Source organism: Amblyomma maculatum, chromosome 4 (assembly GCF_055883805.1).
Source record: "Amblyomma maculatum isolate TAMU_Amacu chromosome 4, ASM5588380v1, whole genome shotgun sequence".
NCBI lineage: Eukaryota > Metazoa > Arthropoda > Arachnida > Ixodida > Ixodidae > Amblyomma > Amblyomma maculatum.
Window position 1 is genome coordinate 183,262,904 of NC_139347.1, and position 8,534 is coordinate 183,271,437.

The window sequence follows — 8,534 nt, forward strand, 5'->3', positions numbered from 1 at the left end:
CGTCTTCACGTAGTGGGCAACTTCGGCAGGCAGTCGCGGCCAGTAATACTTCTCCTGGATTCGACGCATCGTGCGTGCAAATCCGCTGTGGCCTGCTGTGGGCTCATCGTGCAACGCGAGGACGCGAACAAGTGACCTTGAAGTTGACTCAGCATGACTCAGTTGACGCAGCATTTCCTCAACTTGATCGCGAATGGCCTGCCGTTCTCGCGGAGATAGACGATAAGGGCTTTGGCGCAGAGGTCGGTCGTGTTCGTCCGTTATAATGCGGTGCTTGTCCAGTGGTGTTTGTCGTACCTTCGATGATGACGAGAAGCACTCCCTGTAGTTTCGAAGAAGACTGCGAATCTGGTTTTTCCTGCTGTGGGTCAATACTGGGTTGATGTCAAATGTGGGCTGACGGAATTGGTCCGGTGCGTCTTCCAGTGGTTGGTCGTGGAGGGCGAATACGTCTTTGAGGTCCGCTAATTCGTCGAGAAAAGCGATGGTCGTGCCCTTGTTGAGATGCCGGTATTCTGCAGTGAAGTTTGTTACCAGCACCTGAGCTTGTCCTCTCCGGAATTTCGCGATGCCTCTTGCGATGCCGATACCTCGTTCCAAGAGCAATTGGATATTTCCTTCGACGATGCCTTCAGCTGTTTCGATGTCTGTGCTACCTACGCTGACGGCGACGCTTGATCGGAGCGGCACGGTCAATTCTCCGTCGATGACGTTTAGAGCGACGTGTTGCGTCGAAGTCGTCGTAGCAGGTATCGCTTTGTCTGCAGAGAGCTTGATGAGCTTGGATCGGAGGTCGATGATAGCCCTATTTTCATTTAGGAAGTCCATGCCTAAAATCACGTCGAGGGAACACTGCTGCAAGACCACAATGCTGGTGGGGTAAGTACGCCCATTTACGGTTATTCTTGCAGTACATCGTCCCGATGGAGTAATCAGGTTGCCACCTGCGGTGCGAATCAGCGGGCCATACTATGCAGTGGTAGCTTCCCTGAGCTGAGAGGCCAACTGTCCACTGATGACTGAATAGTCAGCTCCGGTGTCTACTAGGGCAGTGACTCTGCGACCGTCGATATCAACTTCAAGGTCACTTGTTTGCGTCCTCGCATTGCGCGTGGGTCTTAGTGTCCGATCTCGGCTCCATCGTTTCTTCAGGTCATGGCCGGGGCATACCGTTGTTACTTCGCTGGGCGGCAGTGTCTGCTTGCACCCTGGTCGTGTTGTCGTCGATGTCGTCGTGTGGAGCGGCGATGAAATGGTTGCGTCGTCGTTAGTGGTCGTCGGCGGCGGATGATCTTCGTCTTTTCGCCGTTGAGCGACCTCACCTCCAAAGGTTGCTGCCTTTAGTTTCTCCTACGGGGGCTAGGAGACCGTCCTTGCACGTAACCGTGGCCCGGCGACGCAAATCGGGCATTGTACGGTGATGGGGAGCGTGACAGACGCCTTGGCGACGAGTGCTCTCCGTTGCGCAGGAAGTCGTTGATTTCCTGTGGTCGCTCGCCAGGACGGGGTCGTGGGACGTCGACAGCGAAACCACGGAGGCCGATCCGCCTGTACGGGCAGTGACGGAGGTTGTGTCCTTCCTCACCACAATGGAAGCAGAGCGGTCGTTTCTTTGCTGTCCTCCAGGCGTCGCACTTTCTGGGGCTTGGGGGTCGTTGGTAGGCTTGGCGGGCGGGGACCAAGGGGCGGCTTTCGGAAGCAGGATGATAACGACGAGGGCACCCTTGCAGTGGTTGCAGAGGTCGCGTCGGGGTGCGGGACGACATAATGCAGCTGCATAGTCCATCGCTGCTAATTCATGTTCCGGAGCCATCGGAGTCGTCGCTTTAGGAACGCCCAGCGCCTGCTGAACTTCTTCATGGATGACGTCCGCGAGCGTCGCCACCTGGGGTTGTTGCGATGATGGTAGCATTCGGCGGAGCTCCTCTCGCACGATCTCCCGGATGAGGTCCCGAAGGTTCTCTCTTCTTGCAGATGTGTTGGGGTAGTGGGTTGAGCAGTCCGGCTGAAGTGGTCGCTCGTAGTGGCGCATCCGGGTGGCCAACGTCTTCTCGATAGTAGACGCCTCCGTTTCAAATTCCGCCACGGTTTTTGGCGGATTTCGGACAAGACTTCCAAAAAGCGATTCTTTGACGCCTGGCATTAAAAATTTGACTCTCTCACCTTCGGTCATGTTAGGGTTAAAGTGAAGTAACTGGCTCACGGGGTTGGACGAAAACAACCGGTGCTGTAGTAGGCTGGGCCATTGTCAGCGTCGATGCCTTCCGAGATCGAATGGGGTCAGGCAGCAGACCGTGTTCGGGTTGTAGGCCTTGAAGTCGGCGGCTGGCTCGGTGACCTGTAGGCTGGTCTTCCAGGGCGACAGGAACACGGCTTGGGGCCTCGCTTGAAGGATCAAAGGCAGCACCTCCACCAGATGTCACGTAGGGGTGACAAGGTCGACGACACAAATGAACGGTCGATGACTGCACTGAAGAAACTCTTTATTGGGCTGACTTGCGCCCGCAAAAGGTAATAAGCAACTCAGCGGCATCTCGGCGGCAGCTTTTCGATGGAGGCGAAAAGCAAGGCGCCCGTGTGCTGTGCGATGTCAGTGCACGTTAAAGAACCCCAGGTGGTCGAAATTTCCGGAGTCCTCCACTACGGCGTCTCTCATAGCCTGAGTTGCTTTGGGACGTTAAAACCCCAAAAACCAACTCGGCGGCGGCGATAGCAAAGAGAAGTTTATTTGGTACCTTGAACGTACATTTGAAACCACAGACGATCGTGGGTTCGATGTTTATACAGTAGTCAATAATACACGCTATTCACTGTGCTCAAACAAAGGGTAATAATAACCACGGCCAAAGCTGTCCGTACGGCCTCTCTTTCCTTAAGGGAAATAAAACTCACACGCACATCAAGGTGTGGAAACTATCCCCCAAAAGGAAAAGCAGTTTGACAGGGTGACCCATTACATCACATAAAGGCGCAATATAAGCTTGAATACTGCGCTTACTCAAGACCTCGGGTACAAGCTTAAGAAAGGGGGGGAAGGGGATACGAGGCTCGCAGGCTAGTACAGCAAGGCCGGCATCTTCAGCCTGTTGTCACCTACAACAAAGAAGCGCGTATGCCAACGCCGCAGAAACCGTGCCTCACCATCTCTTTCTAGCTGATCAGACAAGTACTTCCAGATGACGAGGCGCAGATTCCGCTGCGCTGGGTACATTGCGCGAGCAGGAGTCCGACGTGCCTCAGCGAGGCAGCGACGCCGCCACAGTACATACATGGTGGCGGCGACAACTAAACGTGGAAAAAGGCCACGCTGGCGTCTTGTGCCAGGTCCTACGCGAACTCTAAACATGCGCTGCACGAGGCGCCACATCGTGCGTGCAACAACACATTCAAAGAAAACATGCTGCAACGTTTCTACGCCACCACAATTGGCGCATCTATCGTTGGGTACCACGCCCCACCTGGCGAGGCGGTGGCGCGTGGGAAGAACCCCCCAGCGCCTGTTCCACTCAAAATCTGCAACTTCATTGGGCATTTGTCCTGTCGCCAATGCCCGCCATTTGGAGATGGTTGTCATCCGGACTTCATCCGGTGTAAGGCGTGCACACGCGATTTGTTCGCTAATCTGAATGGGTGGCGTGTCTGTAAGGCTCGCATCAGGTAAGTCGGCGTCTAAAGCGTGGCCCGCATGGAGCGTTTTTTGCACGCGAAAACGCGTCGCACGCCCGACGCCCGCGCCGGCGTCGACGATTTCACTCCCGCATGGTAAGCATCCCAGCGGCTTTTTTTTTCCGCCCAGATGCGCGACGCACACGCCCCATCCGGCCGTGCGTCGAGGTCGCGCACATCTTGTTTTCCCTGTCGCCGCGAGCTTCAAGTTGTGGTTTCCGCTCTTTCTTCTGGGTCAGGTGTGTCAAGAAAACAGGCACAGGCATCACTTCCAACAGCTATGGATCTAAATGCAGAAGCCATAGCACAAGGGAGGTATCAGAGGTCCGCTGGCAAGGCTAGCAGCTCATAAACAACCTCCGAGCTCAGCTTAAACACTCGTGGCCCCAGCGGACGGCCCACCTTCACCGAACTCCAACCTAAAAAAAAAGGAAATGCACGGTGCCCGATGCCCGGACCTTGCTGTCGTCGCCTCGTGCGCGGAGCGACTCCGAAAGACTACTTTGCTGTTCGGCCGTTTCGGCCGAGACACCCGAAACCCTCGGCGCCGTCGGAGCGCCAAACCCCCGTCGTTCTTTCCGCTCTCGCGAGCTTCTCTCTCTCGGCCGGCATGGGCGTGGCTCCAACCGGAATCACGTGACGGCTGCTCCGGCTCTCATTGGCCCTCTGCCGCTGCCGACTACCGGCGTCGGCGCGTCGTCGGCGTTTTTATCTGTCAGCCAGATCCCAACGATTTGGCAAAATCGTCCTCTCCGGCGGCAAAAAAAAAAAAAAAACGCTCCGCTGCCGTCGACGCCGGCGAATCGCCCGGAAAAACGCTCCATGCGAACCACGCTTAACGCCTCTTTCATTCCCGCGACAGCGCGATAGAAAGAGGACGGCCTCTCCGCTTGGGGGCCTACGTGCCTTCCAGGGCTGAAAGCCCGACGTGCCGTGCTTAACCAGTAGAAGAGTAGTGAGCGTCCTGGGTAAGACCCCCTTGTGAGAAGGGAACCCACTAACCTCACTGCCAGCACCCGCGACACAGTAGGGGTGCACGGCAATCCAAGGCCCCCCCCCCCGGTTTGTCGGCAGTGTTAACAAGCGACGGGCAACCAACGCAGTCCGGCCGTCCCACATGAAGGCGCCTACAAGAGACGCGAGGCGGCCTGCTGTACGGCGCGGAATTATTGCGACGCGTGACACATAAAAAGCGAAAGCGCACACACAAGTTTTCACAGCCGTTGCTTTTGCCCTTAGTGAGAGGCTGAAAAGTGCGGCCTCAGAAAGAGCGCGTGTTGCTCGCAACACAACTTCTTCCCAAGTACGGGAAGAAACTCCACTTGTTTCGAACAATATCCCCAACACACGGACTGCGGCCACAAAGTTCACCGCCACAGACAGTGCATCTCTGAAAGACCCAAAACGTAGCGCCTGGCTTTTACTAGGGTTGAGCTGTGCACCTGACAGAAGAGCGTATTGGTCAAAGGTGGATAGGAAGATTCGGAAGCTCTCGCTGTCCCGAACAAAAACACAGATATCATCCGCATACACGGAAACCACTAGCGTTTCCTGTCCTACCATTGGGAAGCCCCGAATTCGTTTGTCGGCGACTACTTTACGCAGAAAAGGATCCAGAGCAAGCACGAAATGGACCGGTGAGAGCGGGCACCCTTGTCTTACTCCTCGTGTTACCGCAAAACTGCCTGCGATGGTGCCATTGAGGACGAGTTGGCTGGTTAAACCATTATATAGTGATCTTATGAGTCGTACAAATTCAGTCGGTAAGCCAAAGCAACTAAGCACATTAAAGAGATACCTGTGATCTACGTTATCAAAAGCCTTCGCCTGGTCTAAAGCAACGAGTATACCACTGACATTTTTGGCATTTGCGTAAGCGAATACGTCTCTCGTTAAAGTAAGGGAGGCAAACACCTACCTACCAGGTACCGCGCAGGACTGGTAAGGGCTTACCAGGTCCTCTAAGTAGGCTCGCAGCCTTCTGACAAGTAGAGTGGCAATCAGTTTATAATCAGTGTTCAGGAGGGTAACTGGTCGCCAAGACGCTGGGCTTGATGGTATCAAGCCATCCTTTAGGAGCAAGACGATGCGCCCAGCGCTAAACGAGGGTGGTTTCGTGCCATTTGAAAGAAAGCCGTTTACAAGCTTAAGAAGCAAACCTCCGATGATGTCGAAAAAGGTGGTGTAAAAACCTGCCACTATCCCATCTGGACCAGGCGCAGTTGACTGATTCATGGCCCCTAAAGCGTCGCGCACCTCCTCCATAGTAGCTGGAGATGTAAGTGCCACGCGTGCCTCTTCAGGAACCTGAGGGAGGGGCCCGCAGAAGGAGCTGACAGCTTCTTCATAGCCTTCGCGTTGGTCGACGCCCTGGGAAGAAAACAGGGCAGCAAAATGGCCGCAAAAGATGCGCTGGATATCGGCTTTATCTGAAGAGAGAGTACCATCTTCCAAGATTACTTCATCCACTTGCGGTGGCCGAACTTTAGACTGACCTTGCGAGCGCACGTAAACAATGTCAGCTGTGTCAACAAGGGGAATACGTGAACCTGCTGCCATAAGTGATGAGTGGGAGCTGTTCTCAAGGATGCGATGATACCGAGTGCGCAGTGCGTCAAGATACTCTCTCATTGCGAAAGTTAACTCGCCGCCATCGTGTACAATCCGCATACGTCTGAGGACGTCGTTAAGCGCCGTAGTAACACGGACGCGCCGCGCTTTCCCCGTGAGCACGAGAACGTTTCGCCATCGTGACTTGAGGGTATCCCAGCTTGTGGGAGTCAAGTTAGTCACATCCGCTACCAATGCCCGAAGTTCCGCGCGAATCGTAGTAATGCACTCATCATCATGCAGTATGGATGCGTCCATTCGCCACATTAGTGGGCTGTTGGAGCGTCCAGGCGCCCCCTGTAGAGTGACCATTACTTGGAGATGGTCGCTAATATTTCCGACCACTGCAGGAAAGGGCAGCACCTCACACTCAAGCAAATTGGCCAGCAGGGTAGAGGGGACATAAACTCGGTCTAGCCGGCTAGCACTCCGAACCCTAGTGCGCGTTGCCACAAAATTGTCCCCATGTAGTGCGACCCATGTGTCCTGAAGGCACAGGGAGAGGACAAGCTTCCCCAGTTCTTTTGCATGACAATGTGACGCGCCCTGTCCGGGCCCCCTGATGTCGCGCCATGAGTCCAAAACACAGTTAAAGTTTCCAAGCAGGATGTGTAGAACATCATCCAAAAAATGTGGTGCAATGGATTTGAAGAACTCGTTCGTCAAACTACGCGTGACCGGCGCGTAAACGTTGACGAAACGAGTTCTCCGGCCGTCCAAAAAAAAAAAAAAACGTCCACCGCAATCAAGCGACCGTTGAGACCGAATGTGCAGTGAGCACTCGATCTGAATGCAGGGTTAAGAAAAACGACGCCCACGCCGCAAAACCGCGAGTCCGTCAAAGAAAAAAAGACATCAACATTAAAATAAGAACGAAAGGAAATGACATCTGCAGGTGTACGGAAATTGCATTCCTGCAAAAACAAAGCAACAACTTGATACAAACGTGCAAGGTGTAGCACTTGCCGCTGCTTATCGGGATTACGGAATCCTTGCACGTTGAAAGTAAGAAAGCGAAACCTAGCCATCATAACAAATGAGTGAATGAAACCAAAACAGCAAAGAAACGCAGCTGGAGAACAAACAAAACGGCGAAGGACTCACGATATAGTTCTGCGGACCAAGTTTGCGAGTGCACCCTGCGTCGGCGCCATGGAAAGGCATGACGGTGTCCCACAGGTCCCCGCTGAGGTTCCGGCTGTTAGCTCGACGACGACGCGGCAGCGGCGATACACGGACTATAGGCGGCGAAAACGTCCCGTCAGAGCGAGTGGCTATGGAGGAAAGCACACAGTCACACTCGAACCAACACACACTGCACCGCACGCACCGTTCATCGTTCACCACCGGCGCCGGCGAAGCCGTAGCACCGATAAGATAGCAGTGGCTGGTGTGGAGCGCCAAGGTAGCGGCGCTTCGGCCACCTCAAAGCGGGAAAGGATGAGGTTGGCCGTCACGGCCTGTCACCTTGAAGAGTTACGCCATAGCGCTCACGTCTCGGAAAACGAGACACCCATCGGTGCGTCGTTCTCAGCGGCCTTCGGCTTCTTTTTTGGAGCCGAGGGCGTCGTCGCGCTTGCTCCACCATCCGATGCCGAGTGCTGGCGCTTTGTTTCGTCAGCGCCATCCAAAAGCAATGTTTCCCGCACCCTTATGCGTTGGGTTTTGGGAGCACTTGCGCCCAACGCGCGCAACGACCCGGGCAGGAGACTAGGTGTTCTGGGAAGCTGGGATTCATGACTGTGGTCTTCCGACTGGGCATGCACGGTAGCTCCAGGGGAGGGGAAAGCCGCCGACTCCGAATAGGCCTCGGGCAGAGCGCTCTCCTTCGTAATGGGTGCGTTCAGAGCCGCACCCTCGTATGTCGGTGTGGCGGGAAGGTGCGACGCGTCCGAGTCAGTCACTGACTTGGACACACGCGACGACTCGTCGTCGGACGTAACTTCCGAGCTCCCGACGTCGGATTCCGGCGACTGGGCGGCGGTGGACGCCCTGTCCAGTTCGCCCTCAGAATGTGTAGTGGGGGTTTTACTGGACACTACCGAGGGCTCATTGAGGACTGTCACGGCGGCGTTTCCACGTTGGTGCGACATGGTATCAGGCGTAGCAGCGGCCGCATACGAGCGCGGCATCACGCAGTCCTTGGTCACGTGGCTACCGCCGCACCGTTTACACGCTGCTTGGCACGCCTCTGTCTCGTGGCCGTATGTGGAGCAGCGGCCACAACGTGCCGCGGTGCAGGAAGCACCAAAATGGCC